Source organism: Leptidea sinapis, chromosome 22 (genome assembly GCF_905404315.1).
Source record: "Leptidea sinapis chromosome 22, ilLepSina1.1, whole genome shotgun sequence".
In the NCBI taxonomy this organism is placed as follows: domain Eukaryota; kingdom Metazoa; phylum Arthropoda; class Insecta; order Lepidoptera; family Pieridae; genus Leptidea; species Leptidea sinapis.
Window position 1 is genome coordinate 12,963,583 of NC_066286.1, and position 24,302 is coordinate 12,987,884.

Below are 24,302 nucleotides of genomic sequence, written 5' to 3' on the forward strand. Positions count from 1 at the left end.
CCATATTCTATGCTAGCGTTATATCAAACAAGCAGTGGTCGCGATTTAATGCAAACAACACAAGCAACAAAATCGGTACTTTATAGGAACTAATAAGCAACAAAAAAACTTACAAATTGAATATTTCAATTAAACATAGGTTATAAATTGAATTTTGCTACTTTGTCATTACTATCTTGATAGAGCAGCTGGTTACTACACTTGCTATGTAAGTCGTATTAAGTACTATGTATTGTAGTGTTAAGTAGTAAATGATGCACATTGAGGTTATATTTAATCATAACATATTTTATAGTCGGGTTCGGACATTATTATAGGCTGTTACAACTCTCAAAGTTAGTTATTGGATTGTGCCAGGTGCTTAGCCATTTTACTGCTCTTAAAACTTTCCCGAAAATCCATTGGGATAATAAAGTTGGAAAATTCTGTGACAGGGTAAAAGAAATAGTTTTTTCTTTTATCCTGTCACAATCAAATTCAAAGTCAAATAAACTTTATTCAATTAAGCTTAAACTTTTTTTAATAGTCATAGTGGTATGTTCAAGTTTTTTGTATTTTCTAGTGTAATGTTTTATTATTTGTAATGTAATGTATGTTTTGTAATTAGGCTAAAACTTAAAATTTTTGATCTGATTAGTTTAGCTGTCTGTCTTGCATGATTGTAACTGTCACATTAGGTCTCCAGTAATGACAAGTGGTATGAATAAATAAATAAGTATAACTATTTCTTTGAAATTACTGAATTTACCATAACATTCGTGAGAATAACATACAAGCAACTCAACGGCCACTCTTTTCAATCTATATAGTATTTTACAATGGCTGTAATATACATATCAAATTAGTTTGTAAGGTGCTGCAACCAATATATATAAATCGTGCTTAAATAATATCAAATATTTCATAAAAAGTAATAAAGAATAAACTGTATAAATATAAGCTATCGTATATTGGATGTATCAACCTTCGAGCTTGAATTCATTGTTTGTGTAAGGACGCTTCGTGAACATGATGGTCGTGACTAGTGTCATAATTTAGTAATTGCATCCAACAAATACAATGATTTATTAACTATAACAGTTCGACCTGGCATCACAAGCAGCACCCGTTCACGAGTTGACGCATGGACCAGCCATCGTTCCCTTTGCACATATTTGAGGGAAGGAGACGAACCGGCACACGACGCCGCCAGAAGCAATGCCATTCAGTGAGCATGACGAACCATGTTATAGCACACCTACGCATGATAACTCCTCTAGGTATCCCAAGAGCTGGCGGTTGATGATCGACTCCATTACTTTGGAAAAAATAGAGGTTATGGCAATGGGGCGGTTGTTGGACGGATCGGAGCGTACACCTTTCTTAGGGATCGGGTGCACTAAAGCTGCCTTCCATAATTTCGGGACTACGATGATGAGTTGGAGAGCCTTAAAATACGGGTAAGGACCGGCGCCAATTACGGAGCACATGTCTGCTGCACTATCGGGGGAATGCCATCGAGCCTGGTCGATTTGTGTATGTCCAAGGTGAAAAGATGATATATGTCATCACAAATGTGATTGTATCGCACTTACAAATAAAATGAAATGAAAAAAATTTATTGAAGGTCAAAGGTCAAAAAAATGAGTTTTTCGCGATTTTCAGCAAGACGGTAAGTTTGATCATAAAAGTACCTCAGACAAAAACTGTAGATCATAAAAGTATCTAGAAAAATGTATCAATGTTTTTTTTCCTACGAGCGCCTGTTTCTGAGATATAACGTTTCAAAAAGTTATACTCGCGCGAAGGTATACTACCTATGTTATACTACCTCATAGGTTACGTGGACACGTGTGCATATTATGACGATAATAACTTTTATAAGTATTTGAATCGTTGTATCTCAGAAACGGTTGGTTTACCGTTATGCTGAAAATCTCGAAAAACTCATTTTCTTGACCTATAAAAAACATCCATACCCGGGAATGATGGGGAACTTTTAAATATTTTTTATAATTATGTTTTGAACCATTTTACTGATTTTCGTCTTGTTGGGATTTTATGACTACACAAATTATGTGAAATCCACCGTTTTGTTGAAGTTGGAGTAGTGTTGTATGAACCTCGGTCAATCATTTAGATGGTGTACTTTGACCAAGAGAATATTTTCTTAAATTATTTCACATTCACGTAATATAATATTCCTAATAAAATATAAAAGATTTTGTATCATTAGTGAAAAAGAAACTACGATGTTTTTGATTTTGTTCAGAATTTGTGAGTTATTTTTTTAAATATTTTATCTAAACGAATAAAGCGGTTTAAGTTAAGAATAGTTATATTTTCCATGAATTACCCCAAATTCCTCAATGTGTCCTAGGTACATCATAGTACTGGCCTAGGTACATAGGGTATGTTGTACGTTGGCCATAAATCCCTTCCTTCGTTTTAATTATTCAACTAATATAAGTATGAAATATACATTTTTGGTAATTTGGTGGTGAAAATTAACCTTTCAAAATATGCAAAAATGGTATGAGTAGGTACAGATCGTCAAATAAAAAAAAATAGATGTCTAAAAAACTGTCCTAGGTACAGCAGGTTTCCCTACGTTTTTCGCGGCTTATGTATGTAGGTGACGGCAAACATCAAACATCATGATCATCAAACACAGGTTCAAACAAATTTAAAGGTAATCGTTTCCTTTTATATATTGTATTCTTTAAATCAATCTTTGTTTGTGTTATTTCTTAATTATTATAATAGCTCGCAAATCACCACCAATTCCAACTAAGTCTAAACAATCGTTCGTAAACTCAAAACCAGCAATCACCGCTGAGACTTGTAAATAAATTAACATTTCAGCCAAGTTTGTCGTAATTACATTTTACAAATGAACTTGGCTCAAAGTCTGTTTCTCTAATTAACATAATCCAGCCCCGCTTCAAGATTACAACATCAAATTAAATATCTCCTGATGGCAGCATTTTGGCGTAGGTATGTTGGATATTAGAAGTGTAAATTTAAACGGCTCCTTATCAAAGTTATTTAAAAAGCAATTTAACTGAATCTTTATGATTCCGATTATTTTTCCGACGAAAAAACAGAGACTATAACTACATGGGGCACACTAAAAGTTTTAGACTTCTAGCTAATCGGAACTATTTGCATTTCGAATGTTATATCGTTTGAAACGTTGCAAGCTTCTCAGTAATAAAAAAAAACAATTGGCAGGAAATCATTTGTCAATTGTTTTCTAACACATATCAAAGTCCTACGAAACTGGAATTAAGTCGAAAAGATTTTAGATCGATGATTTTTTCATGATTTTAAAAGTTCTCTCGCTCCGCAAGACTGTGCCGCTCGTCTTAAAAATGCTTTTGGGAGAGAAGCATCTTGCTTGAGCATGAGTGAGGCGATGGCTGAGTTTGAGAGAGTTCGGGTTTCTTTACATGACGACTTTTGAGAAAGGCCGCCTTCAGCTACCGTCAACGTAAATAATGTGGCTACTGTTAAGCGGCTAATTGAAGAAAACCCGCGGATTGCCTATGAGACAATTTCAGGACTATTGGACATAGGTGTGAGCCAAATTCAGTAAATTTTACACGAAGAATTGAAAGTTCGGAAACTTTGATGTCGTTGGATCCCTCATAAAGTGACAGCGGAGCAGAAGCGGGCTCGCGTGGAATGGTGTTCACAGATCCCAATGAAGTACGACCACGGACATTCTAATGCTCTTTATGACATTGGCACAGAAGATGAGACGTGGATTTATTGTTTTGAACCCGAAAAAAAAACGGCAATCTTGTGAATGGGTGTTTGAAAATGAGAATAGGTTCACAAAAGTGAGGCAGGCGAGAAACGTTGGTAAAAAAATTATCGAATTTTTTTTCTCAGCTACGGGTCCCATCTGCACAATTCCACTTTAAGATCAAAAGAGTGATAATGCCGAGTGGTATTCGGCTTGCGCAGGGTGTTAAAAAAAGTTCGCGAAAGACGACCAAAAAGCCACGCACGGCCAACAAAACTAAGTCATTTTTAGCTTACGAAAAAGTACAACTCGTTACCCATCCTGCGCATAGCCCCGACCTGTATTTTCCCCAAAATCTAAGCTTTTATGAGAGGTTTCACTTTTACCAATTCCGAAGAGGCAGTGATAGCGTTCAATCAGCACGTAGAAAATATGCATTCAGATCTGTGGTCCTCCTGTTTTAAAAAAAATGTTCGATCGCATGAAAAAATGTTTAAGATTAGGTAAACATTTTTTCATGCGATTTAAGAGTAGGTATTTTAAATTTTAAGAGCAACAAACATTATATTTTGGTTTATAACATGCTGCCCCGGGGCGTAAAAAGAATAGGGTAGTCCCAGGTCCAAGGGTGACGTAAGAGGCGACTACGGGCTTTTTGAAAGTGGGAGAGTCACGCTGCTGTCTTATGACGTCAGCACAATCGGGCCAGACTCGTCCGGGTTACTTACCACACTCGCACAGATACCCGGCGTGAAGTAGCGGCCTACCGGAGGCCAGTCCCCCCCCGGTCTGTACCGGCTCTTGTAGAGCCGGAGAATCCCTCCCCGAGCATTCGCGCTCGGGCTGCCCCTCGTATTCTGGGGAGGGCACAGTACCGCGTATGTCACAGGACAAACAGGGCAGCAACACCACGGCACCCCGCCTTTCACCACCACCTTGAGACGGCGCAGCCGGCCTTGTGTTTCCTTACGGAGACGCAGATATCTCGACCTAGCGATACGTCATATTTAACGTACCCCGGGTACAAAATTGAGCATAATTTCATGCCTCATGCCGGGGTATGTGTGTACGTTAGGGAGGATATCTGCTGTCACCCTCTCGGCAATTTTGAGGGTAGGGACCTTCCACTCTCTGGCTCCGCGTAGATTTATAGGACCGCGTCCGCATCTATGCGTGTGTCTACAGGTCCCATAGTGGTAACGCAGAAACGGATCACCTCATGGGCTGCGTTCAAGCGGCATTTGATGACGTGCTTGCTCAGATCCCCTCCGCTGAAATCGTAGTCTTGGGTGATTTCAACGGGCACAATGCCGAATGGCTTGGATCACGTACCATTACCGCCACGTATGGTCTGTCCCAATTGGTTGAATCGCCGACGCGGCTCCCGGATGTGGATAGCCACATGCCGTCCTTATTAGATCTTCTGCTGACTACACATCCCGATGGTTACCAGGTCTCTATCGACGCCCCTCTCGGAACGTCCGACCATTGCCTGGTCAGGAGTGTAGTGCCTATCCGACGCCAACGTCGCAGACCACCAGCGAACCGCCGCGTTTGGCACTACAAGTCAGCAGATTGGGATAGGATGCGTTCCTTTTTTGCATCCTACCCTTGGGGCAGGGTTTGTTTCCCTTCGGATGATCCTAGTGCCTGCGCCGTTGCAGTAGCCGATGTGATACTGCAGGGCATGAATATTTTTATACCAAGCTCTGTAGTACCGATCGGTGGCAGATCACAGCCCTGGTTCGATGCGTCAGTTAAAGCAGCATCCGACTGCAAAAAACAGGCGTATCGAACATGGGTTGCGGCGCTGGGCTCAAAGGATCCGAAGTGCAAAGTTCTGAAGAGGAAATATAACCGTGCCTCCAGATTTTTACCGTGACTTAAGCGGCAAATCGCCCGTGCGAAATCGAAGCACGTCGTCAAAATTGGCGAGCAGCTTTCCAGTTACCCGACCGGAACACGCAAGTTCTGGTCGTTGTCGAAAGCTGCTCTTGGTAACTTCAACCAGCCGCCCATGCCGCCGTTGCACATGAGGAATGACACGCTGGCCCATACGGCAAAAGAGAAAGCCAATCTCCTGTGCACTCTTTTTGCCTCCAACTCCACTCTTGACGACAACGGAAAAACACCGCCGACCATCCCGCGGTGTCAGAGCTCCATGCCTGAAGTACAGTTCCGACAGAAAACTGTTAGGCGAGCTCTGTTTTCGTTGGACGTCAGGAAGTCGAGCGGGCCGGATGGCATTTCTCCAATCGTGCTTAGAACGTGTGCCCCTGAATTGACGCCGGTGCTAACGCGTTTATTCCGGCACTCTTATTCAAAAGGCGTAGTCCCTGATTCATGGAAGTCAGCCCTTGTCCATCCGATCCCAAAAAAAGGAGAGAGTTCGGATCCGGCAAACTACAGGCCTATTGCTATTACCTCCCTACTCTCCAAAATCATGGAGAGCATAATTAACCGCCAGCTCTTGGTATACCTTGAGGGTCACCAGTTGATCAACGACCGGCAGTACGGCTTTCGCCATGGTCGGTCGACTGGCGATCTTCTGGTATACCTAACACATAGATGGGCGGCAGCTATTGAAAGTAAGGGGGAAGGCCTGGCAGTTAGCCTGGATATAGCGAAGGCCTTTGATCGTGTTTGGCACAAAGCGCTCCTCGCAAAACTTCCATCATTTGGGCTTCCCAAGAGCTTATGCAAGTGGACCTCCAGCTTCCTCACTGGGCGCAGCATACAGGTCGTTGTCGACGGTTATTGCTCGAATCCCATGCCCGTGAACGCTGGAGTGCCCCAAGGCTGTGTGCTATCTCCCACGCTATTTCTTCTGCATATCAATGATATGTTGGACACCGCCAACATGCATTGCTATGCAGACGACAGCACTGGTGATGCCGTATACACGGGCCATGCAGGTCTCTCTCGGGAGAACGTCGACCAGTGCCGGGAGAAACTTGTGTCTTCTATCGAGAAGGTCGCGGAATGGGGTAAGTTGAACCTTGTCCAATTTAATCCCCAGAAGACTCAAGTTTGAGCGTTTACCACTAAAAAAAAACCATTTGCCGTATCACCGTTCTTCGAGAACACTTCCCTTAAAGCCTCGCCTAGTATCGGAATACTGGGTCTCGAAATCTCGAGCAATTTCCAATTCCGTGGCCATCCTGGGGGCAAAGCCAAAATGGCTTCAAAGAAACTGGGCGTCATAAATAGAGCACGGCAATACTTCAAGCCGGCCCACATTGTAGCGCTCTACAAAGCGCAGGTCCGGCCTCACATGGAGTATTGCTGTCATCTCTGGTCTGGCGCACCCCAGTATCAGCTCGATCCATTTGACCGCGTGCAACGCAGAGCAGCTCGAATTGTCAGGGACCCAGTACTCTGTGAACGGCTGGATCACTTGGCGTTGCGTAGAGACGTCGCTTCATTGTGTGTCTTCTACCGCATTTATCACGGGGAGTGTTCCGAAGAGCTGTTCAACCTGATTCCTGCCGCCGAATTCCACCTTCGCACGACACGCCACAAATTAGGATATCATCCCCACCATCTGGATGTGTGGCGGTCCTCCACAGTGCGGTTTTCAAGGAGCTTTCTTCCACGTACTACAAAGCTGTGGAATGAGCTTCCTTGTGCGGTGTTTCCGGGACGATACGACATGGGTACCTTCAAAAAAAAAGCGCGTACACATTCCTTAAAGGCCTTATTATATCTAAATGATGACAAATACTGACGAAATACACCTAGGCTAGATCTTAACAGTTTACTTTTATGTATTATGTGTAGGTATGTAGGTAGATACGGAAGCAGGTGTTGAACTTATTTGGAATATCTTTGATAGGTATCAATTCCTCCCCCGTGGGAGGAATCACAGAATGCACTTGGTATCTACTGTGATTTACCTCAGGCTTTCGATTGTGTTCAACATTCCACTGGTCAGGAAGCTTTGTCACTATGGTATAAAAGGGTCTGCGCTCGATTATTTAAATAATAGAATTCAGAAGGTCGATGTGCATGGCAGGAGAACTCTTGGGACTTCTCTCGGTGTTGGGGTACGACAATGGTCTATTCTTTGACCGTTCCTCTTCCTAATTTACATAAATTATCTACCTAACCTTAGAAAAAAAAACACAAGGTAGTATTGCTTTTGCGGATGACATTTCAATCGTATTCAAAGTGAAAAGACCAAAGAAACCAAGTGTAATGTCACATAACTTATGTGACGAAGTAAACAATGCTCTATCTGACATCGTGTACTGGTTTGGCGCCAATAAGCTAATGTTAAATAGTCATAAAACTAAAAACCTATATTAAATTAGCCGCGCCAAATGTCAAAAATGTAAATGCGAATGTTTTATTATAGGGAGAGTTTGTTAAACCGGTGGAATCTTATATATTTTATAACTCTTGATTCCATATTGAAGGATGGCGAATAGGCTTCTGCAGCATATGCGGTTTAAAAAAAATGATTAGTTAACTGTAAAATGAGTAGTTTATTTAGTTATTTTCATAGCATAATATCCTAGGCTATATTGTAATGGGGCAGTGTAGCCGATATTAATACCATATTTGTGCTGCACAAGAGGGCTATTCGCGCTATTTATAACCTCACCTAGGCTAAAGGATCATTAATAGAAAAATTAAAGAAATAAACATTTAGATTGTTGCATCTCAATATATTTTTGATAAAGTTCTGTTCATAAGGAATTTACTAGAAAATGCAACAATTATAATGTTTAACACGAGAAACAAACATGGATTGTTATGTCTACTACTCCGTTAAGTCGAGTTATTAAGTCTTTTATAGGGCGATGTATATGGTTTTACATGATCCCAGAAAATGTACAATGCAAGTGTCTACGATATTACGAAAAGAATTGTTAAAAAGCTTTGTAGGTTATACCTAATAACTTAATAATACCACAGACTAATTATATTAAGTATAAAAGTTTATTGTACGATACCTAATACATTAGTTACAGTTCTCTGTATACCTATGTTACTACTTATTTTCGTGATCTCAGCACGTATTAAACCGTTTTAGTGCCATCCTATCGTCTATGACATTAGATATTTGACACATTTTACAATCTTTCTGCTAATGCCGTCAATACCAGCACTCGTGTTTGTTCCCTATATATTATTATACTCTTTGGTTTGTAACTACATGTTTTAGGTTTTAGTTTAGCTAATTCAAGATCATTAGGTCTGATGTTTGACACTAGTGAGCGCTGCAAATTATTGTATTGATCATGTTAGTCTAAGTCCCGGTATAGCTGCCTATTTTTTTCCTGTCACAACTCATGGGTTGCCAGGTATGAACAGGTAAATCGATACCAGTAACTTGCACCGGTCTCGTTATTGAATGAATCTTAAATTAAAATAAAGTTTATTCAAACACGGTGATATAGATAGGGTTGCCTGCGAAAAATCAATCCTGAATACCGATTGCCGAATTTTAAAACATTAAATACTGCTCCGAGTGAATATGTGCGACTGAGAGGTCCCTACCAACGCATGAGTTGCCCGTGGCCCTCGCTCCGTGAGCACAGAGTTGCTAGACTTAGCATCGCTCGAAATTGTGCGACGTGAACTCCAGAGGACTGAGGTAGATCCGAGAATAATACTCTAATTTGAATTCATAATTTCATTAAAAGGTGAGGACTGACGTCGGCGAGTGTTGCGAAGCCAAGGAAGTTTACTTTGAAGAATTAACCCCTTATTGTGGATTCCTTAAGTAGGTACAACCCGCATTAACGGTTCTTTGAGAAAATTTGATTTTTCTGGACGATAACGCTTCCGCTCACTTATCTGGTGATGTGGAAGCGTATATTGAAGATTCATCGTATAGATTGGCCAGCTCAAAGTCCCGACCTGAATCCCATAGAGCACATTTGGGATGTTCTAAAATGACGAATAAGATTGGTGCAGCCCGCTCAGCAAAACATCAGGGAGCTAAGGAATGTAATTTCTGGTCAGTGGGAGCGTATTACACAAGAAGTATGCTGTCGATGCTATTCTTAAATAGCATCGACAGCATGCCTGGACGAAAACAAGCTGTTACATTAACAAGACGGGCCACACTCGATATAAACTTTTACTTTTTTTTTTTGAGCTTGCTTATCTATTTAATTAACAGATAGGTTTGCAACTAGCTGTTTAGGATCATTTTTCATTAATTCCATCGAAATGTAATGAATTGACAGAAACTACTTATAGCTTATTTATTTAAAGTATTATGATACAAACTACTTACAATTATGATAAAATCTGAAAATGCCACTGAAACAGGTTTGTTTTGCAGAGGAGTGTAGTAGGATCTCCATATTTTTGTATTCGGCAGAGAATTTCGGAAGCCATTCGTTTCAGCCTTTTATTTTTTATTTAACATTCAAATAAGGAAAGAAAATATTTCTATATCAATATTTATTTACAAATACACAAACATGTAGACATTTTCCAAAAGTTTTGACACAATATTTTGTAGGTAGGTACTAGGTAGGCACATGAAAGTAAAAAAATATCTAGGCTTATCTTATTTCAAGATTTTAGAACACTCACAAATAAATAAATACATACTACATTATTATAATAGTCACTAGAAAATTTCGATTTCCGTACCTGAGTCACTCATGGTACCAATCAGGTACTTATTATTTTGTTCACTTAGTTTAAGACTATTATCTATGAAAATTGTAGATCTCTCGATAATTGCACATTAGGAAATTGACTAGAAATCGCTTTGCAGATCTATTAGTTATTTTCAAGTGATTCTTATTATGTCGTATTTTTGTTGTAGGCAAATAGAATTTCGCGATAAAATCCGTGGGCAACGGAAGAATAACTCCACAATTATATAAAATAATATAATATTGACAGGATGTTGTGTTTGATTGACAAATGAATGGGTCATAGGATAGTCGTACAAAGTGATGTATTTTTTATCGATATATTTTTTTCAACATTTAGGTAGGTAATTGTATTAACTTTGGTTCGTCACTTTACCGCATACAATATTATATAGGAAGATCTGACTAACTTAATGCTACATTACACAATATGAGAGAGACCAAGATGACGTATCACGTAGTGCCACAACAATAGGGCTCACGTCCACATACAACGAACGACGTCAACTCGCCTCCATAATACTTTCTTTCGTTCGTTAACGTTCGCCGTCATTTGTGTTACTTGGTCGCGTACTGGATGTCTTCTTTTGTTCAAAGTGTGTATATCGATCCGCATGCCACAGGCCTACATAGACTGTACAAGTTATATTTGCTGTTTGTTTTTCGTATGTAAACTATCTTCACTTACAGATAATCAGACATTATAATCAGAATAAGAACTAATTTTTATATTGAAACTAACAATACATATACATATATGTCTCTTCCTACCCTTAATAATATAAATAGATACATTTATAAATCTGACTATAACCATTAATGGTTTCATATTAGTAATCGCATTATTTACATATAGGTATATTTATTATATTTCTTTTACATGTACTTAAAATTATTGGAATATGTTAAATACAAATAAAAACAAAAACTGTCTAAAAGAGAGACATAATCAGTCAAACAATGCTTATCTCAAATTTTTTACTAGTTTAAAATGGCACAGTATATTGACAGTCACAACAAATCATCATTACTAACGAATGCATAATTGAACAGAAAAAAAAAATACAAATAAAATGACTGAGCACAAAAAGAAAAAAAAACATTAATAAATAACTACTAACTTACAACAATATAAATACAGTATCTTACCTTGTAAATAATACTGCCGAGGGTAAAACAATTCTAAACGAACGTTTAAATAACACATCTTACCACTTTTGATGATAAATGTTATACTAATCGTGTTACGCAATCGCCATCGGGTTTCGCAAAATTCTTTAGCGAAACTCGATGGCGACCAAACGAAACAGAAATACCAATGAAATAAAAATTAATTATCAAAATAAATTTTAAGATAAATTTAAGTTTTAATACTAACACACAAATAATAATTTGGAAGTTAAATTGGAAATAACATTAGATAAATTGGACATCAACTCAAGAGCAAACATTATAATAATATTAAATACATAATATTCTCTCATTGGCAGTTACAATAAAAATACCTATTAATAGAAAGTCTTTACATTATAATATTGTATCTCTTTACAGTATAGTATTAAAATATAGCTTATATTTTAATTTATTCATTTAATATTTTTCATCATAAATCACAATAATTGCACACATACTAAATTCTAAGGTAACCCTTCTCATCTTTGGTAATAGCTACATTGAATAGAATATTAATTATATTTTTCAACTATCATTTCGTAATTTACTTATTAATACATACATAAACTACAATGAAAATTTTATAAATAGTTTCATGGTATTATGTAGTCGTTACAATTCATTATATTTTGTAGCAAGCCATAAAGTTGACAACAGAGCAACTGTCGACAATAAACAATATGCGGGAACACAGCGATAAGGACGAAACATTAACGCCATCATATAACTAAACCTCAAATAGCCATGTTGTCTATGTAGACCGTAACAGAATTATTACAAGAACACGAAAAAATTTGGAAAGTGTTACGACTATTTCATGGAATCGAAAGCAACGAAATGTTGGGGTTTGGGAACTACTACTGCATGAGGCCACACCACTGCGGAAAATATGCAGAATCCCACAGAATCACTGAATGTTCTAAGACACTGCAAAACACCAGCCTCTTGTACTCCCTTTTTCAATGCCTATTCAGCAAACTTCAAAGGGTATGAAGTTTTCAGAGAAATGCCATGAAGTCCGCTCAAAGACTATGGCAACATTAAAAATAAACATAAAAAATTGCTTAATATCAAAACAACATGGCTTCCCCAGCTTGCACAGAATTATTTTTTTTATGAAAAACACAAGAATCGCCAAACATATACCTGTCTAAGAAATTAATAGCTACAGGTCCATAAACCAACTATCAATTCTTTCCCAGCTATTCGAAAACACCCTTCTTCAAAAACTAAACAGTGGCTTGAAAGAAGAGTCAATTATTCCAGATCATCAATTTGTCGTTAAAGTAATAAGGAAGGCCTTTGAGAAAAAATAATATTGTTGGACAAGCTTTACTTCTCTAGACACAAGCCTTTGACAGGGAGTGGCAGAAAGCTCGCTGCCTGCACTGCAAAGTAAAATTACTATATACATAATTTGAACTACTTACATCATATCTATCCCATAAAATATTTGATGACGCATGGACCAGCCATCAAGTCCCTCGACAATGGAACACTCATAACAATGGCTTGTAAGAGTTAATAATTAACATTTGGCTTCACCTCATGGCACAATGGACAGTACTCAAGTAAGAATGGCACTCATTACTTGATAGTGGCATAAATAACTATTATAACTTTAATTCATATCTCGTCACACATTCAATCAAGAAAGCTTTACAAATTTAAAAAAAAGTTATAAATCTGCTTATTATTATTATCATATAACTTGTCTTAAAACAGTTTACCTATATATTATAGAAGCATTCTTTTGGATACAAGTACTGCATATCTATTTCATTTTTTATGTCATATAATAATGAGAGGTTCTATTTTTTTGTGAATTGTTAGTTATGGATCTACTCAAAATCTAGTATTATTACATACCAGTCTAAAAAAATATGTCACAATTTTTTTTTTTTGAGAAATTAGAGATCTCAACAAGGTGTATTTAGAAAGATAATGTAGGTACCACAGAATTTTTATTTATATGTGAAGTTGGGATAAACTACATGTATATACATATAACTCTAACCTATATTTGAAATACAGGACATAAAAATATGAACTTTTTAATAGCAACCCCCTTCAGTTAGGAAATAGCAAAGGCACTTTATATCCAAAAAGAATACTCATTTATTACAAGAATACTTAACAGACTTACAGTGTGCGCTTACAATCTTACCTAAATTAAATTACTACAGAACAATGGCAACATCCGGTATCATGATTGTACAGTTTTCATTTATGTGTGGTGACTGACAAGGTGTCCTTTTATTTAACTTCTCCTCAATATTATAATTCCTTCTCCTTGCAAGATCCAGAACATAATTCTTCAGTTTTAGATCACTGAAAAAGTAAAATAAACTTTTAAAAGGGTTTAAAATTACTTAAAACACATTTACATATATTGTCAAGTCCACATATTACATATTATGTTGCCGAGAGGTTATGAACTGAAAGAGACAAAGAATGTGTAGTGAGGTGAGTATATGAGAAAGGAGTTGTTTAAGTGGCTTTAACTTGCCATCAATCTTTGCTACTGAACTACTAAGTAGTGTGATCACACTCACATCCTCCAAGTTTTCAGGCAATTATGGAGTTTCCTGCAATTCAGTATATATGAAAATCAAAATTTAAAAAAAAATAAATAAAAAATAAGTGTTTATGAATAAATTTATGTGATACGAAATTTATTTGTCTTATTATTTTTTATACTGGTATCACAAATAATTTATTGATTTCCTGTCAATATTGAAAGTTCAGCTATATGGTTACTTAAATGTGTCCCTTAGCAAAGGAAATCAAAAGTGATGTCTCTCTCTCTCTGGATAGAACTCTCCTTAGTAGATTAAAGCATACTTAGCTAAGTACTCCTTAGAACTAAGATAAGGAAAAACTATGAGTGTGGAGGATAGAGATTAAGACATCAAAAAAAAAAAATTTCAAATTTTAGGACATAGGATAGCAAATATAAATTTAAAAAAATGAATACAGAAAGCTCTGTAAACTCTCTCTTGTAAACAAAATGATTAAGGCTGGCAGTTGGATCATAGCTTGTATTAAAATTGGACAGTTTTGCAGTCGTTCAAAACATTCAAGTTTCAAATAAAAAATAAATAGAAAAGAGAGAAATAAATGGAAGAGGCTTTCACCCATCACTGATAGTATAATATCCTACTATAATCAATCAAATTGTAGCATAAATAAGGCTTTATCATATTTTTTTATTATACATCAAAATCTATGTGTATCTACACACACATATAGATGCTGGATGTCAACAATACAAGGGTCAGCCTTGGCAGTTACTTTGGATATAGCAACAGTTTTTTATTGAATATAATATAAAATATGAAAAAAAAACTGATTATAACTAAATGATATTATTTATTGGCCTTGAACCTCCATCCCATGGGCTTTCATATTAATAGTTGACCACCAACTTCCTCAGCCATATTTACTGCATAAAAGTTGTGGATCCAACTCAAAATCATAACTATCTGCTTCTGTGAAATGTGTGTCTTCTATCACCACTCCTGCTATTATAGACAACTCTTGAGCAGGTTGCAAAACGAGGTTAAGCTAACCTTGTTCAGTTTAACCCCAAACAGACTCAAGTTTGCACATTAACCAGGTGATTGCCTATTGTGTGGTAATCAGGAAAGCAAAGGAAAATTATTATTTTGGCAAATCTTGACAAAACAAAACCAGAAGTGAAATAATTGTGATGTTTATTATTAAAATTATAATGTAACATATTGGTATCCCTGAATATATTCTCAAAGAAAGTATGTTGAAATTAATAGCATGACGGATACCAATTATTGGTTAAATAATATATTTATTGGAGATAGCAGTGAATGTGTTAAATTCAAACATGTCCTATCATCTCCCACAAATCAATTTTAAAACTTCTCAAAAGTTATTCAAAAGAACAACTAATGGCACATTATTAATGATGTTAGAAGGGGTGATCACTTTTCATCAAGTGAATGCTATGCTTATGATGCCTGAACACAAAAATCAATGTGTTGTGTTAGTTTACATACATAAGAAGCCATCAAAATATCATAACTCACCTCCATTTCATACAAACACAACATATACAACTCAGAACACCCATCATTACAAAGGCTCCCAGAGTAGCAAGCATGTATTGCATCAAGTCACTCATTGCGAACTTTTGGACGATCTTAAAAGAAAAACTGCGTTATTTATCTTTTGTCTTCGTTATCAATCTTCATTTATGAGAGATATAATATAGAATTACAACACACGCATATATAATATATTCTTAGCTTTTGGAGAAAATTTAAAACTTAATTAATCTGATAGTAAGGGTACGAATAATATTGATAGTTGTGGACTATTAAGATTGAAGCAGCAGGACATTACAATTAACAATGTTGGTTTCCATTACTTGCGTCCGTTGTATAAAATAATAGTTATGTAAGCACAAGATCCCAAATACTTTAAAATCAACACAGAACAACATTTACTTTATTATATCTAATAACTTACACTTTGTTACAATAAATTAAATTAGTTAATCATGACAAATATAATATTACTGTTTTAACTCCTGATATAGTGTTCTCGCTGTGTTATTTGTTATGGATATACAATTGTAATTTGCAATAGCTGTTTTACAGAAATAATCAAATTATTATTTTATAGAAGTATGTAATCATTCATTTATTATGATCATTGATCACAGACCACAGATACAAAACACTTACGAGTTACGGTAACGACTAACGAGTCACAGACACCACAGACCACTAAAATATTGGAAGTAGAATTAGTCTAGTCAATGTCATCAATATTCACAATCTGGATGACATCATGACATAAATGTCTCTATTTTGTTTTTTCCTTTCCTCGAAATTGTTTTAAAATAATCTAGGAATCTAGGAGTTTTTAACTCGTAGGTAGGTAGATGCATGCAGCGTACGAACGTTCCATGCATCCGCAGCTCAAGAAAGTTAGCTCCCCAGATTTGTTTTTTTTTAATTTTTTATTACATCGTTAGTTCGCCATTTGTTCTTGATTGTTCTCTATAAACATTTGTTTGTTCTCGATTTTTTTTTAATTTGCAATTCATTAAAATTGGTTAGGTTAGGTTATATTAGAACAGTTAAAACAACGCACGAGCCGAGCGTAGCGTGCGGGGGAAGCGGCCAGCGAGTGCCAGAACCAAATAGTAGGCGTTTCCCCCCATTTTTAATTAATTGTTTTTAAATAAACAACAAAAGAACAAACAATCATTTATAGCGAACAATTAAGAACAAACTACGAACTAACGATATGCGATATTGAAAATTCAAAAATAGAAAAAAATTTTTTTTGGGGGGCTAAGTTTGATGAGCCTGCATCCGCCAGTTTAAAACTTGATTGAGTTCATTATTTCAATAGGTAGATTTCTTCAGTTAGAATATATTGAAGTGTTTTTCATTGTTAACCAAGGTAGGGTAACGATTCGCGTTCAAAATTTCAGAATAAAAATAGTTTTTATAGATGTAGGTAAAGGGACATAGAAGGATATCAAACCCATCTAAAAAGGAAGTTCGCTCACATTTGGAGCAGGAAAGCAATATATTATGGTACAGATTTCCAAAATCATTCACAATGAGGGTTATGTATTATATGAAATCTTGCATGTTGTGCTTGGAAAATGCTGTTTCCATGTCGCATTCCTATCAGTATGATGGTAATGAAGGTAGCTGAGCATCATCATAAAGTGAGAAAAATACCTTTTGTACAAGATTCATGAAGTTTGATTCTAAGGTATGCTCTAATAGAAAAGATGGGTTTTACTTTGCAGTGGTATTAAAATATTGCCGATACAGCACTCCTGAATCACCGAAAATAATATTTTTTTGAAGTGAAAACTTCTTTAGCGGCGTTGACCACTTTTCTTGGGATGGATATAAAATGTTAAGCTCGCGTAACCTGATCGAAAATTCAAAAGACAGCCGTTGAAATTATAGATTAAAAACTTCTAACTAATTATAGCTCGGCTATTTCAACTTAATGATAATACGGTCATTGGACCAGTGGTTGAATCATTGTGATTGCGAAGCCGAAACACCGCGAGGTCGAGGGATCGAATTTCCCTTCTTTCCCTTCATTCTCCCTAACGCGATAGTTGTACTTGTTATTTATTATATTTATTTGTTACCTATTATTTTGTTTACATTTTTTTTATTTTATAATTTTGTTTCTCTTTAGTTTTTTAGTTTTGTTTAGTTTTAGAGATTGGCGATGATGATGCTAGTAATGAATATGGTGAGTCGTTGAAGTTATGGATGAAACTTGATTTTTCTGAGAGATAAGCTATAAATGTAAAATAATTGTAGTAGTTCTGAAAGATAATTTTTTTATGTAATATAAATTGCCATTCTATTGTACGATAGCACATTAAGTGGACATTTTATTTAACCACATAAATACTAGTACTTTTATACTGATAAATATGGAAATTCGTGCGAAATTATTCCCTAACCATTCATTTATTATTTCATTCATTCCTAACATTTCATTATTCAAAAATGCACTACGTTAATGTTAAAGTTTTCACTGCTGCGGGCACTCCCAGAGTGCATCCCGTTTTTTTTTTGAGATTACAAATTAAAACATATTATATACCAATGCCAAAAAATTCAGCACTGGAAAATGAAGGAGAATAGGGGTATTTTTTGGACATTATTATACTAACATGATAAACTCCAACTACTACAAATATTCTTGTTTTTGCTTTCGGTGTAAATATGATGCCACCCGAGCTAGTTTCCTTAAGCAATAAAATTAAAATAATAGTTGGCATTTTAATAGTTCTCACTTAACTGATTGATGACCTAGACGAATTCAAGAAATTTTGCGAGTATATAGGTCTACCAGCAGCAAAGAGGAGCACAACCGAGGTAATCTGTTTTTTCTTAAACTTGTTTTGTTGTTTTAAAAATATATTAGTTTTTTTAAGTTGCTTACTTACCTAAATTGCATGAAGACAAACACAGAAATCGCACAGAACACCAACAAAAGTTCTATATAATAACTAGAAAAACAAAACACGAAAACGAGTAAAACTATAATAAGCATCTTAAACTTTTTATTACATATTTTCTTATACACAGTAAACACCAGCATTACTGACTATTATGTTGCAACTTTCGGCAGGTTCAGTATTGGGGAGCGGGGGTGTCGTGACAGGAACCTTTTTGTACCGTTTTTCTCTTTTTAACTTTGCTGTTAACGCGTCAACGTCATTTTTTAGTGAGTTGTCCCTGAAATTGACAGAGATAGTAATTCAAATTGTAATAAAAATTTGTTGAAGTGCATACGTTTATAATAATATTTTTTTCTTTCGAAATTAACAAGTAGGTTTTTTCGAAACTCGTAAAATTGAATGTTTGCGACTTACATAAAATTTATTCGACAGCAATAAAAACAAGATAGCACAACGCACATGGCGGCACACGCGGCGAACAATATCGCAGAGAATATAACTCCTTGAAAGACGCGTTCCACTTCAGCAAAGATTTTATCTGAAAGTACATAACAATTAAGTTACATAGATCAGATCTTATGATGTACAGAAAGGGTAGTTTCAATATCACACGGACAAAAGCTTTGTTCTCGCAATCGTAATGCACGACTCGGCGGTATGCGACTCTAAGGAGAACGGCTCCGAAGAAATGGAGAGTGTGCAGCGAATGTGAAGGCGAGTAAAGGAAAGGGAGACCAGCGGTCCATTTAGCTATAATCCAAACTTCTCCAAATCGGCGAAGGCGTTGGCAATCACTTAATCATCATTACTCGTCTGGTGTTCCAAGGGAGTCTGGGACGTAGTGTTCACTTACCATCAGATGACCCGACCCGATAGTCCTCCTATTTCAGAATAAATGAATCTGGTAATAGTAATTGTTATTTGCATCCATCGATCAATCGATAATTCTGGTCAGGAAGCTATACCACTATGGCCTAAAAGGAACTGCGCTCGATCTTCTGACTTCATATCTAAACAATAGAATTCAGAGGGTCGATGTGAATGGTAGGAGATCTCCTGGTACTCCTCTCAGTATGGGGGTACCACAAGTGTCTATTCTTGGACCATTCCTCTTCCTTATCTATATAAATGATCTTCCTAATCTTATAGAGAAAAAACATAAGGTAGTATTGGTTGCGGACGACACTTCACTGATTTTCAAAGTGAAAAGGAAGCAAGCTATGTATGACGAAGTGAACGATATTCTATCTGACATTGTGTACTGGTTTATCCCTAATAACCTATTGTTAAATAGCAAGAAAACTAAATACATTAAATTTACCGTGCCAAATGTCAAAAATGTAGCTGCAAATGTTTTGTTAAACGGAGAGGTGATAGAACCGGTGGAATCTGCTATATTTCATGGCAAACTCTAGATTCCAAATTACAATGGGGCCCCCTTATTGAAGGATTGGCGAACAGACTTAGTTCTGCAGCATACGCGGTTAAAAAGATTAGACAATTAACTGACATAGATATGGCTCGACTAGTATACTTTAGTTATTTCCATAGTATTATATCCTATGGTATATTGGGGCAACGCTACCGATATTAATACAATATTTGTGCTGCAGAAGAGGGCTATTCGCGCTATTTATAACCTAGGTCCTAAAGAATCATTGAAAGCAAAATTCAAAAAAATTAACATCTTGACTGTTGCTTCTCGATATATTCTTGATAATGCAATGTATGTTCATAGGCACATAAGTGAATTTGCCAGAAACTGTCATAACCATAATGTTAACACCAGGAACAGACATAAACTTATGATGCCGACTACTCGGCTAAGTCGAGTTAGTAAGTCTTTTGTGGGGTTATGCTTTTACATCAAGATCCCAGAACATGTTCAAAACAAAAGTATTACGTTATTCAAAAGAATTGTTAAAAAACGTTTGTGTGGTAAACGTTACTATAACATAAATGACTTTCTTAATGATACCACAGATTGGGAATGGAGTGACCGCCCTCAGGCTATTAAATAATAAGTTTAATTGTACAATATTACTTTGTAAACATATTTTTTCGATGAAAAAAAAGCCCGCTGAATTTGTTGCGCCCAATCTTCTCAAGTCTGAGGCATTAATTTTTGGAATGAGTGGTAGTTTTTGACTTTCAATAATTCATTATGGTGGGGTACCGACCCACGTTTGTAATTCGCTCGCACTAGAATTAAATCGTTGAGAGGGCAATTTCCAGGGTGATATGAAATCGGTACCTTAAAAAACGGATAAGGTATTGTAGGAGGGTGATGAGGGTGTGACGGCAGTATGTTGGCCTTCTTTACTACAAATAAAGTTAATTATTTTCGTTCTATATACATATGGACGTATAATAATATTTTCATTCGCAGTCTGATAGCGGAACAACAAAAATGTACTTAAAGACTACATTGTCTTTTCTCCTGCGTGTGTCAACTGTGTGTCCATCACCAATCCTAAGTATACTATAAGAAAGTATTCAAATAATTCGTTAACGACGCAAAAAAGTTGGTGTGACTTATCACCGGTAAGTTTATTTTATTTATTTAAAACTCGTTTGCAAAAAGCGTAAATAATTTAGTTAATCGAATATTTTTGATTTAATATGGTACAATTAATGACAAGTATTACCAACCTTTTCAAAGAGAATTAAAACACTAGAACCTTTTCTCTCCCGCTTGTCAGAATGAAACAGATGAAAGACACAACTGAACGTAGTGTTTAAATTCTTTTCGGACACAACCAGTTCACAGTCAGAAATGAAAACTACAATAGTATAGAGTCGTTCTTTTTTTTTAAAGGCCCAGTGAACAATGATTACCAATATTGTATTTTGTGTTCAGAAAGTCATTGCCGGTAAATGTGAACGGTTAAAAAGAACATGAAAAATTACAAACTAGTGCTATTGACACGGTATCACAGAAGAAGAAGTTACCAAGTGATAATTGATACTTATGTACACCGCAAATCAGTAAAATCTAATATATTTCAGCTTTCCCGTACGTGAGATAATGAAAGAAAATTGGCGCCAGTTGGTAGCAAGAGAGAGATGTGAAGAATTTTACAAACCAAATATATTGAGTATCATTTGCTCGGATCATTTTCTCGAGGCTGATTTATATTACACCACTAATGGATTTAAGCGTTATCATTCATATATTAATCATTCTTTAAAAGAATCATAAAACTTTTTTAACATGAAAAGTATTGAAATCTCTCTCGAATGTCAATAATTATATTTAGTCAAATTGTCTCAAGTCAAACACACAAAAGTCTTAAATTATATTAATGTGAGTTAGAAAAAATACCTTGCGTATTGTGTTTTTCTGACAAAGATTCCAACAGCTTTTTCACATTTAACACACATTCGTCTATGGTTTCATTATAATAAAGTACCCTAAAAATACACATAAAATAAATAACACAAATTATATATAAGTACGTAACTGGTCTGCTCATAGAAATAGTATATAATAATAATAGTAATATAATATATTTATTTATAACAGGGAGCGACATTACTTATTAATGTACATTATTACATAACAAAATGCAACAACACTTGGTAAACGTCAAGACGCTACATCAGTTCATAGAGGAGCTTTGATGTGTTAAGAAGAGCTAATGAGAAACTCCCAGCCCATAAATCATTGAACATCTTAGCCTAGTTAATATAATATTATACTATTTTAAGTGGCCTGCGCAGAACTAGACAAGAACCATGCATCATTATCCTCTATATAATCGACTATACTATAGTAATCCTTCTTTCCCAAAGAAGATTCAATATATTTCTTGAATTTGAGCTCAGTGGGTTTACTCAGCATACTGTCTGGTATTTTATTATAAAATGGAATGCCGAGAGTGGTTGCCAGATTTTTTTAAAGGACAAATGGTTAAATGGAGCTTTCTTCCACGTACTACAAAGCTGTGGAATCAGCTTCCTTGTGCGGTATTTCCGGGACGATACGACATGGGTACCTTAGAAAAAAAAGGCCTTAAAGGCTGGCAACGCTCTTGTGATTCCTCTGATGTTGCAAGAGAATGTGGGCGGCGGTGATTACTTAACACCAGATGACCCGTACGCTCGTTTGTTTGTCCTATTCCATAAAAAAAAGGCAAAAAAACATGGATGTTTTACCCGGGACTAATAAAAAACAAACTAATTTAGTCATTTGTTATTTTTTTATAATTTTCTGAAGATCGAGTCAGTCTTAACATGTAACTGTAAACGGTCAAGAACTCGCTTTTTATTAAATTAGGGGTACATTATTTTATTCTTACATCAGTCCACTTCAGTACCATCTGTAAAAAAAGCCCTTTGCACGAAACAGTTTGAGCTAGGAATACTACGAACGAAGGATAAAACTCGGAAAATGTTAGGGATTTCTGTAAACCCTTCGATGATTTTCTTCCTCTTTTCAATCGCACCCATACTCTTGCCATCTGAAGTTATGCTAACAATATAAATTTTTTTGATTATTTGGAATTCTACATGTATGTAGAATTCCAAATAAATATGGATTGCTTGTAAGCAATCCATATTTATTTCTTCTATTTTAAAATATACCTCATCTTCTTGAAAATTGTTGTATTTTATTTCAGATTTAAATTTCAGTGTGCATCTCAACAACTGACAAAGTATCAGACTTCATTGTTACTTGTACCGAAATCATCAAATCATCATCAATCAAAGTTATGGACAAAGGTCAAATATGCCAAAGTCTTTTTCTCTTCTTCTTCATTTGTGATTAATTTCTCTATTAAACTCGGACATACCAGTGGGAGGCTCCTTTGCAGAAGATGCCGGCTAGATTATGGGTACCACAACGGCGCCAATTTCTGTCGTGAAGCAGTAATGTATAAGTATTAGTGTGTTTCTATATACTTAGCTATACAATTAACTACAAGTTAGAAATATCCGATTTGTATTTTGTTAAATCAAGTTTAAAATATATTCAGTAATTATTACGTTACAAATTTTAATGATAATTTTCCACCATGTTAGACAAAATCTATCTAATCTCAATATCATCATCCTTCTTATACCATTTGGATGTGCGGCGTCCTCCATAGAGCTGTATTTGAAGAACTTTTTAGCAGGTACACATTGTATGTGGGAGATAAATCCCTTCCAAACACAGTGTACTGCAGGTGCTATGCATATGCTCCATATTCGGTTTACGGAGATGTCTTCATTCATCCCCACTCACCCTTCGTTCCCATACTTACTTTCGAAATTGAGGATGTCGACGGCCGAAAGACTAGAGGATTAGGTCTCAAAGTCGTCCAGGTGGTCCCCCAGGATCCACGGGAGAATAGTCTGGGAAACTCTTGACTAAATGCTCCAGGGCTGTATGGTGGGCTTTAATGAACTAAAATAAAGCTGACCTTAATAGTATATGATTCATTGAGACTAATAATTATCCTCGTGATTCAATACTAAGGATTGTTTTACCCTGTTAATCGTAAGTAAATAGGGTCTGGAAAATGATAAATACACTTACGATGAATATGTATCACATCCACATTTCTTATCACAAGCTTCAGAGCTCGCAACACAATCGCCTAGTTCACCACAGTCTGATTGTTGAATCTAACAAAAATAATGGTTATCAATATACCTCGCAATCTAAATGGAAGTTACACACTACCATTCACGGTTTAATATTGTTATTCAAGTTAATAAAAACACTATTGAATCGGGAATTTATTTTTTAACTCTACCGATTCGTGAAATTACTTCAGAAGAAACTGGAAAAACA

General features: G+C 36.0%; 1 long non-coding RNA gene across 1 annotated transcript; it reads right to left on the bottom strand.

Moving 5' to 3' along the window:
* Positions 1–12,185: 12,185 nt before the first annotated feature.
* On the bottom strand, positions 12,186–16,237 carry LOC126970912 (uncharacterized). The gene is made up of 3 exons (XR_007730726.1): positions 16,033–16,237; positions 15,591–15,703; positions 12,186–13,857 (listed from the first exon to the last, which is right to left on the bottom strand). It is a non-coding gene; the product is annotated as an uncharacterized LOC126970912 (long non-coding RNA).
* Positions 16,238–24,302: the final 8,065 nt, after the last annotated feature.